At 54.4% G+C, this 20,895-nt stretch overlaps 1 protein-coding gene across 2 annotated transcripts in view; it reads left to right on the forward strand.

The window, feature by feature from the left end:
* Positions 1 to 20,895, forward strand: part of LOC146863365 (zinc finger BED domain-containing protein 6-like) — a 223,956-nt gene that overhangs the window by 168,103 nt on the left and 34,958 nt on the right. The window contains exon 3 of one of the 2 annotated variants that reach the window (XR_014978245.1): positions 13,797 to 13,984. The exons of the other annotated variant lie outside the window; for it this stretch is intronic. The gene's annotated coding sequence lies outside the window, so the exon portion shown is untranslated. Of the gene's footprint in view, positions 1 to 13,796; positions 13,985 to 20,895 lie in introns of those variants that run through there. 2 annotated transcript variants of the gene reach the window in all.

The following is a 20,895-nucleotide window of genomic DNA, read 5'->3' on the forward strand; positions in this document are numbered from 1 at the left end:
GTACAGGGGTGTACATACGCGGTGGTACGACACGTACACGGGTGGGGGTACGACTCGAACGTACAGGGGTGTACATACACGGTGGTACGACACGTACACGGGTAGGGGTACGACTCGAACGTACAGGGGTGTACATACACGGTGGTACGACACGTACAGGGGTAGGGGTACGACCCGAACGTACAGGGGTGTACATACACGGGTGGGGGTGTACATACACGGGGGGTACGTCTCAGACGTACGGGGGCTGGGGGAGTGTTGGGCGCGTATGCGGGCACATGTCTCCATGGTTGCTATGGGAGTTTGGTGCGGACGGTGTTTTTTCCATACGGTTGTAACTTCGGACGCACGGGATGGATCGTGATTCCTCGGTCGGACTTGACTTTTCACATTTGTACGGTAAATCGTCCGAGGACGTGTCGGACACATTTTCCGACCCGAGGACGTGTGGGGAATAATTCCCAAGGCGGTTCGTATGGACTTTTTACCATGCGAATCGTGATTGGCAGTTTGTACGGCACTTGTACGATTCGTACGGTAAAAAGACCGGATACGAGTCGTACGGGGAATTTTTTTACCGGATGGTAATCGGCACCCATGTCATTATTACAAAATAGAAAAGAAACCCAATCATTAATGAGACTTGTGCTTAGGAAAAAGCAAGACAGTGTGTTGCATCGGGATATGAATGCATTTGACATCTAATACAGAAGGCCCTTTAGAGTACAAGCCAGGAAACAACTGATGAAAACACAACAGGTGCTATTTCCAGATAACCATTTTAAAGTACAGCTGAGTTACACACTTACTTTGCAACTTTCTCAGACCAGCCCTTCTGTTTTCCATACACAGACACTTCGTAGCGGAGTTGCTTGGCTAAATTGTCTATCCAACTAACTAGAGAAAGAGAGAATTTTATAGACAATCATTTAGATGTAGAATTTGATAAGCTATATTTTTAGAATAGGTATTATGTCTACCACCTAGAAAAATGGTACACATTTCACAAACCCAGCACCAACAATTCCCATTACACTTCACGATGGGACCCTAAAGAGTGGAGTACTACCCAAAGTGATTTTAGTGGCCTGAGAATATTGATCCAAAAGGTTGTTCTGTGTATATATAGCGGTGGAATGTCTTTGTGGACACAGAAATGCAGTCTGTACATTAACCAAGGGATAGCTATCAATTATCTCTTCGGAAATTGATGTGCTATTTTAGAGAGACCCATTAGAAGCAGAATTGACAGATCTGTTTTTTTATTTTGTTATTCTTTTCTTTAATGAAAATAGATACATCTGAGTGTGTTGGGAAAATTCTTTGTCCACATAGTCTAGTCTTTTAATTAAGGATTTTACCATAAATGGATTTTGCAATCAAATGAAGGTTAACATCATTTTCTGACCTTTCTCTCAAAAGATTAAGGTGGCGATCACGATCCGGTAAAAATTTTCCCCGTACGACTCGTATCCGGTCATTTTACTGTTCGAATCGTACAAGTGCCGTACAAACTGCCAATTACGATTCGCATGGGAAAAAGACCATACGAATCGCATTCGGAATAATTCCCCACACGTCCTCGGGTCGGAAAATGTGTCCGACACGTCCTCGGACAATTTACCGTACAAATGTGAAAAGTGAAGTCCGACCGCGGAATCACGATCCATCACGTGCGTCCGATGTTACAACCGTATGGAAAAAACACCGTCCGCACCGAACTCCCATAGCAACCATGGAGACATGTGCCCGCATACGCGCCCAACACTCCCCCCAGCCCCCGTACGTTCGAGTCGTACCCCCCGTGTATGTACACCCCCACCCGTGTATGTACACCCGTGTACGTGTCGTACCCCCGTGTACGTTCGTGTCGTACCCCCCCGTATTTACACCCGTGTACGTTCGTGTCGTACCCCCGGGTATAGACAGCCGTGTACGTGTCGTACCCCCGTGTATGTACACCCGTGTACGTGTCGTACCCCCGTGTATGTACACCCGTGTACGTGTCCTACCCCCCGTGTATGTACACCCGTGTACGTGTCGTACCCCCCGTGTATGTACACCCGTGTACTTGTCGTACCCCCGTGTATGTACACCCGTGTACGTGTCGTACCCCCGTGTATGTACACCCGTGTACGTGTCGTACCCCCCGTGTATGTACACCCGTGTCCGTGTCGTACCCCCGTGTATGTACACCCGTGTACGTGTCGTACCCCCCGTGTATGTACACCCGTGTACGTGTCATACCCCCCGTGTATGTACACCCGTGTACGTGTCGTACCCCCCTGTATGTACACCCGTGTACGTGTCATACCCCCGTGTATGTACACCCGTGTACGTGTCATACCCCCCGTGTATGTACACCCGTGTACGTGTCGTACCCCCCTGTATGTACACCCGTGTACGTGTCCTACCCCCCATGTATGTACACCCGTGTACGTGTCATACCCCCCGTGTATGTACACCCGTGTACGTGTCGTACCCCCCGTGTATGTACACCCCCACCCGTGTATGTACACCCGTGTACGTGTCGTACCCCCGTGTACGTTCGTGTCGTACCCCCCCGTATTTACACCCGTGTACGTTCGTGTCGTACCCCCGGGTATAGACAGCCGTGTACGTGTCGTACCCCCGTGTATGTACACCCGTGTACGTGTCGTACCCCCGTGTATGTACACCCGTGTACGTGTCCTACCCCCGTGTATGTACACCCGTGTACGTGTCGTACCCCCGTGTATGTACACCCGTGTACTTGTCGTACCCCCGTGTATGTACACCCGTGTACGTGTCGTACCCCCCGTGTATGTACACCCGTGTACGTGTCGTACCCCCCGTGTATGTACACCCGTGTCCGTGTCGTACCCCCCGTGTATGTACACCTGTGTACGTGTCGTACCCCCGTGTATGTACACCCGTGTACGTGTCATACCCCCGTGTATGTACACCCGTGTACGTGTCGTACCCCCCGTGTATGTACACCCGTGTACGTGTCGTACCCCCCGTGTATGTACACCCGTGTACGTGTCATACCCCCCGTGTATGTACACCCGTGTACGTGTCGTACCCCCCTGTATGTACACCCGTGTACGTGTCCTACCCCCCATGTATGTACACCCGTGTACGTGTCATACCCCCCGTGTATGTACACCCGTGTACGTGTCGTACCCCCGTGTATGTACACCCGTGTACGTGTCGTACCCCCCCTGTCTGTACACCCATGTACGTGTCCTACCCCCGTGTATGTACACCCGTGTCCGTGTCGTACCCCCCGTGTATGTACACCCGTGTACGTGTCGTACCCCCCCCCTGTATGTACACCCGTGTACGTGTCCTACCCCCGTGTATGTATACCCGTGTACGTGTCGTACCCCCCGTGTATGTACACCCGTGTACGTGTCCTACCCCCGTGTATGTACACCCTTGTACGTGTCGTACCCCCGTGTATGTACACCCGTGTACGTGTCGTACCCCCCTGTATGTACACCAGTGTACGTGTCGTACCCCCGTGTATGTACACCCGTGTACGTGTCATACCCCCGTGTATGTACACCCGTGTACGTGCCGTACCCCCCCTGTATGTACACCCGTGTACGTGTCCTACCCCCCGTGTATGTACACCCGTGTATGTGTCCTACCCCCCGTGTATGTACACCCGTGTACGTGTCGTACCCCCGTGTATGTACACCCGTGTACGTGTCGTACCCCCCCTGTATGTACACCCGTGAACGTGTCCTACCCCCCGTGTATGTACACCCGTGTACGTATCCTACCCCCGTGTATGTACACCCGTGTACGTGTCGTACCCCCCGTGTATGTACACCCGTGTACGTGTCGTACCCCCCCGTCTATGTACACCCGTGTACGTGTCGTACCCCCCCTGTATGTACACCCGTGTACGTGTCCTACCCCCGTGTATGTACACCCGTGTACGTGTCGTACCCCCAGTGTATGTACACCCGTGTACGTGTCGTATCCCCGTGTATGTACACCCGTGTATGTGTCGTACCCCCCCTGTATGTACACCCGTGTACGTGTCCTACCCCCGTGTATGTACACCTGTGTACGTGTCCTACCCCCGTGTATGTACACCCGTGTACGTGTCATACCCCCCGTGTATGTTCACCCGTGTACGTGTCGTACCCCCCGTGTATGTACACCCGTGTACGTGTCGTACCCCCCCCTGTATGTACACCCGTGTACGTGTCCTACCCCCTGTGTATGTACACCCGTGTACGTGTCCTACCCCCGTGTATGTACACCCGTGTACGTGTCGTACCCCCCCATGTATGTACACCCGTGTACATGTCATACCCCCCCGTGTATGTACACCCGTGTACGTGTCCTACCCCCGTGTATGTACACCCGTGTACGTGTCGTACCCCCGTGTATGTACACCCGTGTACGTGTCATACCCCCGTGTATGTACACCCGTGTACGTGTCGTACCCCCGTGTATGTACACCCGTGTACGTGTCCTACCCCCCGTGTATGTACACCCGTGTACGTGTCGTACCCCCGTGTATGTACACCCGTGTACGTGTCGTACCCCCCGTGTATGTACACCCGTGTACGTGTCATAACCCCCCCTGTATGTACACCCGTGTACGTGTCCTACCCCCGTGTATGTACACCCGTGTACGTGTCCTACCCCCCGTGTATGTACACCCGTGTACGTGTCGTACCCCCGTGTATGTACACCCGTGTACGTGTCGTACCCCCCCTGTATGTACACCCGTGTACGTGTCGTACCCCCCCGTGTACGTGTCGTACCCCCCGTGTATGTACACCCGTGTATGTGTCGTACCCCCGTGTATGTACACCCATGTACGTGTCGTACCCCCCGTGTATGTACACCCGTGTACGTGTCGTACCCCCGTGTATGTACACCCGTGTACGTGTCGTACCCCCCCTGTATGTACATCCGTGTACGTGTTGTACCCCCGTGTATGTACACCCGTGTACGTGTCCTACCCCCCTCTACGTTCGTTGCGTACCCCCGTGTATCTACACCCGTGTACGTTAGAGTCGTACCCCCACCCGCGTATGCATGGAGCGTACCCCCACCACAACATTCTAAGTACGGAGCGCACCCCAGGCCCCAACATCACAACCGCATGTACGAGTCGTACCAAGCCACACACAAGGACAGCACTGTACAACAAAATGGCCCATGTACACACCGTACACACGCAAAAAACGCACGTACACAACCAGGACAAACCAAAACGACACAAGAATACACCATTCGAATGGCACAAAGCCACAGAACATGTCCAACAACCACTAAAACAACACATTCACTGACCTGCAACTGCCAAAAACAACCAGAGGCCCAAAACACAACCACTCCTTATAACACACCCACCCAAAGTTCAAACACAGCCACACCCACCAATGGACCAATAAAAAGGGCCCACATACACAAACCATGAGCCTTTGCAACATACTCACTACTGCCAGACCCCACAGACAACCTACAGCACCATACGAGAAGCTTTACCACACCTTACACTTGCACACCTTCACACACACACCTTCACAAACACCCCCCATCACATTCACACACACACCTGCACAACCACACCCACACACCCACAACCATCCACACACACCCCCCCCACCATCCACACCCACACCCCTCACCATGCCCACTAACAAGAATCCAAAGTTCACTAGCCGAGAGTTGGAGGTCCTTGTCGATGAAATCCTCAGAGTCGAGCCACAGCTCTTTGGAACATTGGTCAGACAGACCAGCCCTTCAGCAAAAACAGCCATGTGGCAGACCATCGTCGATGCTGTGAATGCTGTTGCGGACACCAGAAGGAACAAGCAGGAATGCCAAGCCAGGTGGTACGATCTGCGGAGGAGGGTCCGAGCCAAGATGACGGATGAACACAACCAGGCCAACGTCACTGGAGGAGGGCCGTCCCGCAGACCCGTACACTACCATCCCTGGGAGGAGAGGGTGATGGCCTGTCACGATCCGCGCTCGGGTGGCGCTGAGTGACGCATCTCCTCTACCCCTGGACTACGGCCGAGCAACTCGGCGACCGCAAGAACTACATCCCCCAGAACTCCTGGTAGTTCCCGTCCCACGTGACAGTTCACGCTGCCGGAAACGCTGAAAAGCAGCCAATGCCGGGGAAGCAGTGCCGATGATTCTCTGAAGCCTTCGGTATCGGAAGACCCGAGCGGATGGTTCTCCTCAGCGGCTTGGACTCCAGACCACGAGAGACTCCGACCACGCCTCTACTGCTTTCTTGTTCCTCGCTCGGCAGCCGGTGAGTATTTGAAACAGCAACGGCCCGACTTTAGCCCTTTCGACTTAGACGCGACCTCGGACCATCGAGGGATAGCGCTAAGAGACAGACAGCGCCCACGGATTTCCGGGCATCTCCACCTGGGGGTTTCGCTCCTCTGCTCCCGGCTCCTCCTGGAGCATTGAGTAGCAGCGCAACGCCGCAGGCAGCGCCCACGGATTTCCGGGCATCTCCACCTGGGGTTTCGCTCCTCTGCTCCCGGCTCCTCCCGGCGCATTGAGTAGCAGCGAAACGCCACAGGCAGCGCCCACGGATTTCCGGGCCCCAGCTTCCCACAGGATCGCGCTCCTCGGCTCGAGACCTTGCTGAGCCTAGAGTAGCAGCGCAGACACTTGACAAGACCAACCTCCGCGACTCTGATCGCCACAGCGAGGGTCTTACAGTTCCGTGACGTAACGGTGCTGGAGACCTTCGTGCGCTCAGGAAAGAGGAGAAGACGACCCTTCTCGTTCCCTCCACGGTTAGACGGAAAGAGACGACCGGTAAGAGAGCTACACACAAGGGGGAGCCTGGGGAAAGGGTAAAAGGAGCCATCACTCATTGTGTGTTTGTCTATTTCACAGATCTCCCGCCCAGCCGTCCCTTTCCGTCCTTCCCTCGCTCACCTACCCCTTTCGTCCGAGTGTATTACACATCCGCCGGACTAGGGGCAGATGGGAGGTGGACCCCTTTAAGCTTCAGCGTCATCCTGAGGAGCGGAACCAGTGGGATCTCGACAGAATCATCGGCCCACGAATTATCTCCTCCCGATCACGCTGTCGTAGACCATGACCACCTTAGAGGACGTGGTAGCCGCTCTTGCCCTAGTGCAAGCAGAATTAGCTGCTTCTCGTTCAGACACAGCCGCTCTACATACACGGTTAGATCGGCTCCAAAGGAACCCCTTCGATGCAGGGACCCCGTTCCCGTCAGCAACCCAACCAGTAGTGGTAGAAATGGCCACACACGTCCCGTTGGCCCCTCCTGAACGCTTTCATGGAGACATACAGAAGGTGCAAGTCTTCATGACCCAAGTACTGTTGCATTTCCATTGTAAACCAAAACTCTTCCATACCAACCAAGCCCGGGTAGCCTTTCTCATTTCCTACTTGGCAGGGGATGCGGCTCAATGGGCGGTTCCCATAGTCCGTCGTGACGAAGCCCTGTTGTACGATTTGACCGCAGAGCTGATACCTTCTCGGCTGACCGAGACCTGCTGAAACTACGGCAACACCCCAATGACTTCCTAGGCTACCTCAACAACTTTCGTCGGTTGGTGGCAGAAACCGACTGGCCAGAAACCAAACAGTCTGCCATCTTCTACGGAGGGCTAACGGACGAACTCAAGGACGTCATCGCCCAAATTGATCCCCAACCCCAAACCTGTTCGGCGATGGTGGAATTGGCCGCCCGTTTGGAGCATCGGCTCAGAGAACGAAAAGGGGACCAGAAGCGGAAAGATAAAACACCGTTCCCCTATGACCATACCCGAGCTTCGGAACAGGCGGCCTCCAAGTCTGAGGCCATGGAAATCGGAACAGTGAGAGCCTCGCTAACCCTGAGCGAACGTGATCACCGCCGTAAACAAGGCTTGTGTTTATACTGCGGGAAGAAGGGGCACTTCCTTCGAGAATGTCCGGTGAGACCCAAGACAAGCAGACCACGCCCCGGACAATCTGCTATGGCCACAGAAGAAGGAATCACGGGAAACTCCAGAGCTTGAAGGTACCGGAAGGGAAGCCTCCAAGCCACCACTCCATCCCTTCCATGGAATCCGACACCTCTTGAGAACCAGATCACTTCTTCATCTCCCTGGAAGCAGTGATAAACCCGCAACCACAAACCATAAGAGCCATGATAGACTCCGGGGCTACCGGATGTTTCCTGGACAAACAGGAAGCAGAAAGGCTGGGGATTCCGTTAACGCCCAAGGAACAGCCCGAACTCGTTTTTGCGGTCGACGGGAAGGAACTGGAGTCGGGACCCATCCGATTCGTCACCCCGTTTCTCTGGATAACCATAGGAGGGGACCATGGCGAGTGGCTGCAGTTGAACATAATACAAGCTCCCCGATGCAACTTGATCCTAGGTTTGCCGTGGTTACGAAAACATGAACCTACTATCGAATGGTCCACCAACACCATCTCGTTCCACTCCGCCTCATGCCAACGACAGTGCATCAGCCTTAACCCACACCCGAACACGATCCGAACCTCTGCTCAACATGTGGCAACTGCCGCGGAAAAGGACGTGGCGCTCCCTACCTGGTATCTACCCTATAAAGAGGTGTTCAACGTGCAGATGGCGGAAGAGCTACCCCCGCACCGAGAGTATGACTGCCGCATCGATCTAGTGCCAGGCGCGGTTGTTCCGTGTGGTAGAATATACGCCCTCACCGGGCCAGAAACTCTCCATTTGAAGGAATATCTAGACACCTACCTCCGGTTGGGGTTCATCCGTCCCTCCCGGTCGCCCGCAGCGTCCCCACTCTTCGTCATCCCGAAGACCAGTGGTGAGCTGAGATGTTGCATCGACTACCGCGCCCTCAATGCGCTGACGATTAAGAACAGATACCCCTTGCCACTGATTCCGGTTCTCTTGGAGCAAGTCCGCGAAGCGCACATCTACACCAAGCTGGACCTCCGAGGGGCGTATCATCTGGTGAGAATGAGAGAAGGCGACGAGTGGAAAACCGCCTTCAAAACACTGTTTGGACTCTTCGAGTACTTAGTGATGCCCTTTGGACTGTGTAACGCCCCGGCGGCCTTCCAGTTTTTCCTCAATGAGGTACTACGAGAATTTCTGGATAGGTTCGTCGTGGTGTACATTGACGACATCCTGATATTTTCCAACACCCCGGAGGAGCACATCGTTCATGTCAGGCTCGTGCTACAAGCATTGAAAACCAACCGCCTCTTTTGTAAACTCACCAAATGTGAGTTCCATGTTACGACAGTGGAGTTTCTCGGAGTTCACCTAACCCCCACAGGACAGGTCATGTCCGTCCGAAAGGTACAGGCGGTGGAACAATGGCCCCAGCCCCAGTCAGTCAAGGAAGTCCAAAGCTTCCTTGGCTTTGCGAATTTTTACCGCCGGTTCATTTACCACTTTTCTCACCTGGTATCACCTCTCACCAGACTGACGCGAAAGAACGTGTCGTTCCACTGGTCTCCCGACGCCCAACGCTCGTTCAAACAGCTCAAGACGGCCTTTACATCCGCACCCATCCTGAGACACGCCCGGCCCGAGCTCCCCTTCATAGTGGAGGCAGATGCGTCCGACATCGCCGTGGGAGCTGTCCTATCCCAACGCCATCCAGACACCGGCCACCTCCACCCAGTGGCCTACATGTCCCGGAAATTGAACCCCGCCGAACGCAATTACTCTGTGTCCGAAAAAGAACTTCTTGCGATCCGGGAGGCGTTTGTGGAATGGCGACACTGGCTCATGGGAGCTCAGCACCAAATCACTGTTTTCACGGACCACAGGAACCTCCAGTTCCTGCGATCTGCTCGACATCTCTCTCCCCGGCAACGTAGATGGATGTTGTTCTTCGCAGAATACCACTTTATAGTCACCTACCAGCCTGGCTCACAAAACCAAAAAGCCGATGCCCTTTCCCGGCAAGGTACGACCAACATGCCGACTGTGGAACCAAAAAGGGCTATCCTGTCCCCAAGTCAAGTGGTAGGAGGGGTGACAACAGACACCTTCCTGAGGGCAGTGAAGCGCGGACTCGCCACATTCTCTTGGAGATCTTGGTTAAAAGGACACAAGGAATGGAGTCTACGACATGGCGTCCCCATGTGTGGCTCCAGAATGCTAATCCCCACGCTTCCTCTGCAGAAGCTCGTTTTCCATTGGTGCCATGAACTACCCTGTGCAGGGCATACGGGAGGAACGAAAACCCTGGAGAAGGTATTGAGACAGTTCTGGTGGCCGTCAGTGAGACCAGATGTTTTACTATGGGTAAAACGCTGTGACGTCTGTTCCCAAATGAAATCAGACCATCGGAAACCTCAAGGCCTCCTACGTCCACTTCCTACACCCCAGACACCATGGGAAAGAATCTCGGTGGACTTCATCGTTGGATTGCCCAAAGACCAGAACTGTACCACTATCGTGGTGGTGATCGACTACCTTACCAAGATGGGACACTTTCTACCGTGTAAGCAGGTACCCACGGCAGGGGCATTGGCAAAGCTCCTGTTGGTGAACGTGGTGCGACTCCATGGCCTTCCTAGCGGCATTGTTTCAGACAGAGGGTCCCAGTTTACGGCGCGGTTTTGGAAGGTCTGGTGTGCCGAACTGGGCATTCAGTCATCCTTGTCCACCAGTTTCCATCCCCAGACCGACGGGCAGACCGAGAGACTTAACCAAACCCTGAAACAATTTCTCCGGTGTTATGTGGACAAGGCATCAAACGCCTGGGTGGACTGGTTGTGGGTTGCCGAGGTCGCCTACAACGACTCCGTCCATGCATCCACACAACACACCCCTTTCTTTCTTTCCTCAGGGTACCATCCTCGATTCACCCCATTTAAACTCCCTCACACGAATCTCAGCGTTCCAGAGGTACAGGAAAGGCTTTCGGCGATTCGCTTAACCCTCACCAAGGCCCGTGAGAACCTGCGACTGGCCAAAGCCCGATACAAACTCCATGCGGACAAACGTCGCAGACCCGATCCTGTGTACCATAAAGGGGATAGGGTATGGCTATCCACAAAAAACATCAAATTCAAACGTCCCAGCGTCTTTAATCCGAAGTTCATAGGTCCTTATCCCGTGGTGAAACACGTCAACCCGGTATCGGTGCAACTGAAGCTCCCGAACCATTTACGCATTCACCCAGTCTTCCATGTCTCCTTGCTTAAGCCCTCGTTCAGTCCAGTGCGTAAGATACCCGCTCCCGTATGGGTTCACCATGAACGCGAGTATGTGGTGCAACGCGTGCTGGACTCCAAGACTGTTCGGGGTAGACTCTGGTATCTTCTGGCTTGGAAGGGGTATGGCCCGGAGGAGAACTCCTGGGAGCCCGCTTCCTCCATCCATGCTGCTCGCCTGGTGGCGGCTTTCCATCGCCGGTGTCCTGGCAAACCGGGACCTGTTCTCAGCGCCTAGTGAGGGGTGAGGGGGGATGTGCTGTCACGATCCGCGCTCAGGTGGCGCTGAGTGACGCATCTCCTCTACCCCTGGACTACGGCCGAGCAACTCGGCGACCGCAAGAACTACATCCCCCAGAACTCCTGGTAGTTCCCGTCCCACGTGACAGTTCACGCTGCCGGAAACGCTGAAAAGCAGCCAATGCCGGGGAAGCAGTGCCGATGATTCTCTGAAGCCTTCGGTATCGGAAGACCCGAGCGGATGGTTCTCCTCAGCGGCTTGGACTCCAGACCACGAGAGACTCCGACCACGCCTCTACTGCTTTCTTGTTCCTCGCTCGGCAGCCGGTGAGTATTTGAAACAGCAACGGCCCGACTTTAGCCCTTTCGACTTAGACGCGACCTCGGACCATCGAGGGATAGCGCTAAGAGACAGACAACGCCCACGGATTTCCGGGCATCTCCACCTGGGGGTTTCGCTCCTCTGCTCCCGGCTCCTCCTGGAGCATTGAGTAGCAGCGCAACGCCGCAGGCAGCGCCCACGGATTTCCGGGCATCTCCACCTGGGGTTTCGCTCCTCTGCTCCCGGCTCCTCCCGGCGCATTGAGTAGCAGCGAAACGCCACAGGCAGCGCCAACGGATTTCCGGGCCCCAGCTTCCCACAGGATCGCGCTCCTCGGCTCGAGACCTTGCTGAGCCTAGAGTAGCAGCGCAGACACTTGACAAGACCAACCTCCGCGACTCTGATCGCCACAGCGAGGGTCTTACAGTTCCGTGACGTAACGGTGCTGGAGACCTTCGTGCGCTCAGGAAAGAGGAGAAGACGACCCTTCTCGTTCCCTCCACGGTTAGACGGAAAGAGACGACCGGTAAGAGAGCTACACACAAGGGGGAGCCTGGGGAAAGGGTAAAAGGAGCCATCACTCATTGTGTGTTTGTCTATTTCACAGATCTCCCGCCCAGCCGTCCCTTTCCGTCCTTCCCTCGCTCACCTACCCCTTTCGTCCGAGTGTATTACACATCCGCCGGACTAGGGGCAGATGGGAGGTGGACCCCTTTAAGCTTCAGCGTCATCCTGAGGAGCGGAACCAGTGGGATCTCGACATGGCCATACTGCCGGTGGAGGCAGTGGACGGATTAGAAGGACTCCGATACCCGGGTGAGTACACAAACAACTCACCTCACATGGGGGGAACGTCATCCACAACCAAACTCACAAACAGGCACGCAACCACCCCAAGCTATCGCATGACTCAACCACACTCCATGAACACGCACATGCCACTGGCGCCACCATGCACCCAGCTGGACAATGCCAAGTCACAGGCCACAGAAGACAACAACACATGACACGGTAAGCCGGATGGCGGGAGGGTGGGCCCCAAAAATCACATAGTGCAACTCAGAAGCAGACAACAATGCCCCCTGCCCATATGGCCTAGGTCACAGCCAGACAAACAGTGTGTCCCAACACAGGAATGACTTGCCAGCAAATGGCGGACGCCTTGCATCAACACATGGGGGTGACGGCACGTTCTTGCACATGACAGCAGCTAATGAACAGCCAACACTGTGAAAGAGTGGCAGCACACACCACCACAGCAGCAGTGCAGACACAGACACTACACCCAATGGGTGCCTGGAGATCAGAAACAAACTCACATCAACAATCCAAGGGCCATTCAAAGATTTGCTAACAGTGTGTGCACAGTAAGCTGGGCTGAGGTGACAGAGGGTGACACACAGAGGGAGGGAGAGGGGGACAGAGAGGGAGGGAGACACAGGGAGACGGACAGAGGGAGGAGGCCGACACACAGAGGGAGGGAGAGGGGGACAGAGAGGGAGGGAGACACAGGGAGACGGACAGAGGGAGGAGCCCGACACACAGAGGGAGGGAGAGGGGGACAGAGAGGGAGGGAGACACAGGGAGAGCAAATCAGCCTTGTGGTGTGTGGGAATGTCTGCTCGTCAGCAGGTGGACTGCGTGCATGTAGACAAGGGTGGCCAGTGCCAGCACCCCCCCTCTCCTCCATGGCAAAACACAGGGCCATGTCACAACCTGTGCACGAGCACAACGACAGCTACCTGCATCATATAAGTGTGTGGAACAACTTCATGTGCCCACGTACAGTGCTACACGGAAGGCGCCAATGCACGGCTCGCCACACCTGCCCACTCCACTGCTGACTGCAGTCACACTTGACGCAGCAAGTAAGACTGTGCCACACATAGGTAAAGTCGCCAAAGCTGTGCCCAAGGGACATACCCATGCACAAGTGCACTGTGAGTGGAATGCAAGACATATCCAAATTCCCAGAGGAAATGTTCCAACTTTGAAACTAATGAAACATGGATGTTGCATGGAACAAAATTAACATTGTCTCTCTCACACACAGGTCAATGTCGTGGATCACCCCCCAACACTGGGGGGGAAGACTCACAGGACCCGGCTCGGCGGGATGAAGGAGCCACCGGCAGCGACGACTCTCACCACTCTGTGGACCTACCCGACCCCGACCAACCTGGCCCCTCTGGTGTCCAACGACCTGCAGCACCTGCGTCAGGTACAACGGGGCCAACCACCACCCCCACTCCTGCCACATCCCAGGAGACACCCAGGATCCCTGCCCCACCACCACAAAGCAGCCAGGCTGGCCAGGAGGGACACGGTGTCCCGGGCACCCAGGAGGAGGCAGGCGACAACGCCAATGCCACCCCTCAGGGGTCCCGGAGACCCGATGTGCCCACAAGGGCAGGCCAGGTGCAAGTGGGCAGGGGTGGTGGGAGTGGAGGACGGCGGAGGCGCCAGCCTGACCAGTTGGCTGGGGAACCGGTATATTCCCATGTCCGAAACATCCTGGACACATACCGGCAGGACACCACGGGCATGGCCCAGGTTGTGTCCATCCTCGAGGGGATCAAGACCCAGCAGGCCCAGCAACATGCGGAGCAACATGCCTGTCTACTGCAACACCAACGGAGGATGGAGGACAGACAGGCTGAGCTCGTGACGGTGTTCACGGGAATTCACAGTACACTCCGTCGGATAGCCGACAACATGGGCAACCCTCCCTGTGCCAGAAGGCGTAGAACATCACCACCCACAGGGAGGGATCAGGAGGAGGAGGAGGAAACATCCGATGAAGCATCCCAAACATCGTCACGGCCTGCTTCTGAGGGTCCCCGCAGGAGGGCGGGTCGTCCACGTAAAAGACCGTGAGGGTCGGCGCTACAGCACCATCTCCCAGGACACCTGGCCTGGCACCTGGCCCACTGGAGCAACAGTAGCACAGCATCAAAAGACATTCTCTGCCACATGGCCTTGCTGGTCACTGTCTGACCAATGTTGACAAAGACTGTGGCATGGACTCTGAGGATTTCTAATGGCAAGGACACCAACTTCCCTAGTGAACTTTGGATTCCACACACCCGGAAAGCCCCTCATGTCAAACCCCTCCCCCCCCCCACTAAAATAAAAAGTCACACCATGAAGAGAAGATGCCTGCTGGTTGCATTATTACCTTACATGTGTCTTGTAAAGTCTAAACATGCCTGAGTTCTCATTTGACTTCAACCATCCACACCCTGGGGCCTGAGTCTGGCACAGGACACACGGGTCACAGTGTATTAGGCAAGACAGACATGGAGCACCATACACACCCGTGATGGGCCCAACCAGCTGAGGGGGTGGCCGCACAACCGTGCCGACAGACATATTGAGTACAGCAACAGTCATGCGCAGAGGTCAGGGATCATGTCGAGTGTCCTGGGGGGCACCCAGGTATGTGTAGACAGGTGGCAGAACCATGTCCTGCAAGCTTGAGTCAGGTGGATGCAGAGAATGGTGGCCTGGCCAACGTTGGATGCATGGGGATGGCACATGTCACAATACCCACACAGTCATGGACATCATGCACAATACACAGTCTAATCCCACACAACAGCTTGCATCTTGCTACTCTACACATAGACACATAGCCACTATCACGGAAAACCATGCCAGACATGCCGGATGCACCGTGGCAACACACCAGCATTGACAGAGAAGAGGCACCTTGGAGGCATAGGGACACCTTTATTAGTCATGTATTTGGGATTGCAGAGGCAAGTCGGAGTACACATGAACGGGTCATGTGGAGTAACATGTGGGTCCAACACTGGCACCCCCCTTCTGCACCACAAATGCGTGATATCCATGGAACTGGCACACAAGTGTCGGCTAACAGCTAAACACCCCCTGCTGCTCACGGAGAGCCTGCCATACACCATTGATCCGCTGATGTGGAAGTCCCACACCATGTCAAGCCAATGCAAACCGTATGTGTCCGAGAGCAGTGTTACACACATTGATGCCATCATCACATTCCACAATCCCATCACTGATGACTGTCAACAAGTCTGACCAGCTATTCAGGTGTACCCATCTGCATGTCATGTGTACCATGGTGATGCAACATGTCTGCAGAGGAAACAAACATCGACAGGGGCAGTGTGCATACATCGTGAACTACTGCCACACCCAATACACCCCTGATGCATCCCTTACCCTAAGGAGACTTCCAAACTTGTCCGTGCGTGTAACGCTGAGTCAGCACACGATGACGTGTCCATGAGGAATAGCAGTGCCACAACAATGCAAGCAGCAGACGGCATGCGCAAGTACCTGGGGAAGAGAGACACACAAGAAGTCAGCCACAAAAAGCACAGCCACTTGCATGTGCATGTACTCGACACATGTATGGATGACAACATGCTAGGTCACAATTATGACTGGGGAAATACACTCATCACTGGCACCATCACTCCTGTGACACATCCACACACACCTCTAACTCACGTGCCATACATGCAGATGGAGACACACATCGCAACACATGCCACACGGGGACCAATGCGTGCACACTCAGACACTGGTACTCACCACTAAGCAAAGAAGTCGCGTATGAGCCGAGTCCGGATGTCCTCTTGCGGCTCCACATCCTCCACATCACTAGCCCCATTGCCAAGCCCTTCGTCCTCTACGGGTGGATGGTCCTGGTCATCTTGATCCAGGATGAGTGGCACAGCTTTCTCAACTGCCATGTTGTGCAGCATGCAGCAGACCATGAAAATTTTGCAGACCTTCGCCGGGGCATATGGGAGGGCGCCGCCGGTCTTGTGGAGGCATCCGAATCGGCTCTTCAGGAGGCCAAACGTCCTCTCTATCACTTGCCTTGTCCGGCCATGGGCGGTGTTGTAGCGGAGCTGGGCCGGCGTGATGGGGTTGCGGAGAGGTGTGATCAGCCATGGCATGTTGGGATAGCCAGCGTCCCCTACATGGAAAGCACATGGACATAAGTAGGACAGGAGAAGTGGTCGTGCTGGAAGTCTACGCAAAATACAGGACAGACAGAGTGTACCCACCAACAACACATGCTCGTTCGTTGCGCAGCTGCGTCATCATTTCAGGCACCCTGCTACGCCTCATGATGTAGGCATCGTGTGCTGATCCTGGAAAACAAGCACAGACATGTGAAATCACCATGTTGGACAGACACACCACAAGGGCATTGATGGAGTGGTAGTGCTTGCGATTCCTGTACGCTACCTCCTGTGCCTGTGGTGGTACCAAAGCCACATGTGTCCCATCTATGGACCCAATGACATGGGGTATCCCTCCCAGGGCATAGAATCCACGCTTGACCCCAGTCAACATTTCAGGGGTTGGGAAATGGATGAAGTCATCCAGGTGAATCAACATGGCCTCTAAGAAATCATGCAGCACACGGCAGAACATGCTCTGGGACATGCCACCAACATGAGCTATGGTATTTTGAAAGGTACCCGTGGCTAGAAAATGTAGGGCTGCCATTACCTTCAGCTTGGGTGTCAGTGCCGTAGGATACCTGTGCAGCGGTTGCAGGTGTGGTGCCAGTCTCGCCGTCAACTCCAGAATCAACCGTTGGGGGAAGCGGTAGCACCGGATACAGTCATTCTCCCGCATGGCAGCCAAGTCCGGAATTGGTCGGGGAAGTGACAAGGAAGAGTGAGTGCACCACAACAACAATTTATTTGTACTGAGCACATGTTAATCTGTCTATACACATATGCTACATACGGAGTCAGGTATGTGCCACATGCCCTGGATACGTATGGCTGCCAGGTGACACTCCTACCAAGACCCAGCTACACACGGAGATTGTGAACCTCCACATGCCATGGCATGGGATTAGCTGTGTCCCAGTGTAAGTGAACAGCCAGACGCAAGACAGGAGTGACATACATCCACACATCAGCAGAAGTAGGATGTCGATTTCAGAGACTGGTAGCGGAACACTAGAGCCACAGGTCACATGACATTACACTAGGACAGCCCACACACCTTTCCATTAAGGTGTACATGTGATGACTCACCACACATTCATAGAGAGGATGCAGACATGTCCTTGTTATGCTACTCCGTGTCCCATGCATACATACGCACCTCACATCCGATACCACATGTGGCCTGGTGTGCAGAACAGTGTGCAATGTCAATCTACACACAGACACATGTTGGTTGCTGCAACAGCTGCAGCTTTTGAGGGAGCTCCAACATCAAGCTAATGCGAATCCCCCACACATACATGACATAGTCACATCATGCACCGTGGGTAGTGTCATGTCAGGTGTGGTAACCCCTGTACCAGGCCTCAGGGGACACTTCCGTGTGTTGGTGTCCGTGCCATGCCAGTGACGCTCATCCCAAGTGTGCAGTACGACATGCACACATGTCAAAGGAGTCAAGGGCATGCCTGGCACACATTGCACCATCACACATTACATGTGTACACATCTCAAAATACATCTGGTGCCTTCTCGACTCAGGAGTAATGTGCCACATCACAGCCTTTCACACCTGTGCCCCACACATGTAGGACTGGCCAGACAATGCCTTGATGTCCATCCATGGACAAGTATGTCAGCCCTATTCCTTCCTGTGTGCTGCCCGTCACCACTGTGATGTGTGAAAACCACCGTACTTTTGCTAAGAGGGCCTGTGTACGTTCCCGTATCACTATGGGAGTGCTTCCGTATGTGTACCCATAGTGATGGTGAGCGTACAGGCGTGTGTACGCTCCGTACCACCATGAGTACGCATACGCGAGAACACCCATAGTGGTACGGACCGTACACGCGTGCGTACGTTCACTATCACTATGGGTGTCCTCGCGTATGCGTACTCGTAGTGGTACGGCCCGTACACACGCCTGTACGTTCACTATCACTATGGTTTTCCTCGCGTATGCGTACTCGTAGTGGTACGGCCCGTACACACGCCTGTACGCTCACTATCACTACGAGTACGCATACGCGAGAACACCCATAGTGGTACGGACCGTACATGCGTGCGTACGTTCACTATCACTATGGGTGTCCTCGCGTATGCGTACTCGTAGTGGTACGGCCCGTACACACGCCTGTACGTTCACTATCACTATGGTTGTCCTCGCGTATGCGTACTCGTAGTGGTACGGCCCGTACACACGCCTGTACGCTCACTATCACTACGAGTACGCATACGCGAGAACACCCATAGTGGTACGGACCGTACACGCGTGCGTACGTTCACTATCACTATGGGTGTCCTCGCGTATGCGTACTCGTAGTGGTACGGCCCGTACACACGCCTGTACGTTCACTATCACTATGCTTGTCCTCGCGTATGCGTACTCGTAGTGGTACGGCCCGTACACACGCCTGTACGCTCACTATCACTACGAGTACGCATACGGGAGAACACCCATAGTGATAGTGAGCGTACAGGCGTGTGTACGGGCCGTACCACTACGAGTACGCATACGCGAGGACACCCATAGTGATAGTGAACGTACAGGCGTGTGTACGGGCCGTACCACTACGAGTACGCATACGCGAGGACACCCATAGTGATAGTGAGCGTACTGGCGTGTGAACGGGCCGTACCACTACGAGTACGCATACGCGAGGACACCCATAGTGATAGTGAGCGTACAGGCGTGTGTACGGGCCATACCACTACGAGTACGCATACGCGAGGACACCCATAGTGATAGTGAACGTACAGGCATGTGTACGGGCCATACCACTACGAGTACGCATATGCGAGGACACCCATAGTGGTAGTGAACATACGCACGCGTGTACGGTCCATACCACTATGGGTGTTCTTGCGTATGCGTACTCATAGTGGTACGGCCCGTACACACGCCTGTACGGGCCGTTGCTATGCATTTGGGGTGCCCTAGGGCCCCGGAACGCACCGTACCTGTGTGTGAAGCTCAAAATTACATAGGGGACACACGAGGGACAAGTATTAAGGCCTACATGCATGCTGGTTGTCATGGAGACCAAGTTTAAAGTTTGAATTTGTTCTGGAAGGTGCACAGCAGAAGTCAGTTGGAATGAATCTACTTTGTTGCAATGTGTTTGTGGGGTTGACATCATGCTGAAGAAAAAAACACAATAAGAACCCACTGACTGTGCTAGGTTTGAAGGGATTGGAGGAAACATAGGATGCAAATGTGAGTGACCAATCACTCTGTACCCCTGTGCATGAAACAGGCCAGCAAGGCAGATATAAGGCAGCCAGGTCCCATGAGGGAGCACTTGCCTGCACATCTCTGGATTCCACGACCCAGCTGCTGCTACTGATTCCCTGGAACCATGTCAAGGTCTGTGGAGAGGTCACAGCCCTTCACCCTGGAGGAGAACCTGGCTTTGCTGGATGTGATCCTCCCACAGTACCTCATGCTGTATGGGCGTTCAGGGTATCAGGTGAGTGCAGAGTCCACTAGCACAGACTGTGTCCCTTTTTTGTGACTGTGACTTCTGGCATTGTGTCCAGGTGTCTCACACATGCCATGTACTGTAGGGGGGGTCCCAGGGGGGGGAATGCCTGATGTCTCCCAGCCAGAGCATGCAGTGGTGCATGTCTGCCGTCCTCACTTGCATCGTGTTTACTGTGACAATCACTGCATGGTGCATGCCACATTCTGCCTGTCTTATCCTCCTGGGAATGTTGCCTCTACAGTCCTCATGTGATTATGTGGTCAGCCCAGTGTGACAGATGACTGTACCCACAGATGTGTGTTAGTTCTGTGTACCTGTGCTGAGAGTGTCCACATGATGTGTTCGTACCCTGGACATCGGTGTGTGTGTAAGTCCCCTGTCATGTGGGTGGGAGCATATGTGGAGTGTAGCACCCCAGCTGCATGAGGGATGGATATACCCTGGCCATGTGATGTGAGCAGGGAGCAGTGCTGTGTGTCTGACGTGCAGAGCCAGCCCCACAACTGTGAGCCCCCCCCCAGTCTAGTGGCACATGTGCAGAGTGAGGTTTGTCGCTGCATTTGGCAATGGCAGGTGACTGTCCTGTGCCTGTGTGTGTCTGTGTACTCTGCTGCGGTAGCGTCAGTGGCCTGTGGCATGTGACTGCTTAGAGGTGCTGCACATTATCCTGGTGTAGCTTGTGATGCACAGTGTGAGCCTGGATCA

Source organism: Triturus cristatus, chromosome 2_2, assembly GCF_964204655.1.
Source record: "Triturus cristatus chromosome 2_2, aTriCri1.1, whole genome shotgun sequence".
NCBI lineage: Eukaryota > Metazoa > Chordata > Amphibia > Caudata > Salamandridae > Triturus > Triturus cristatus.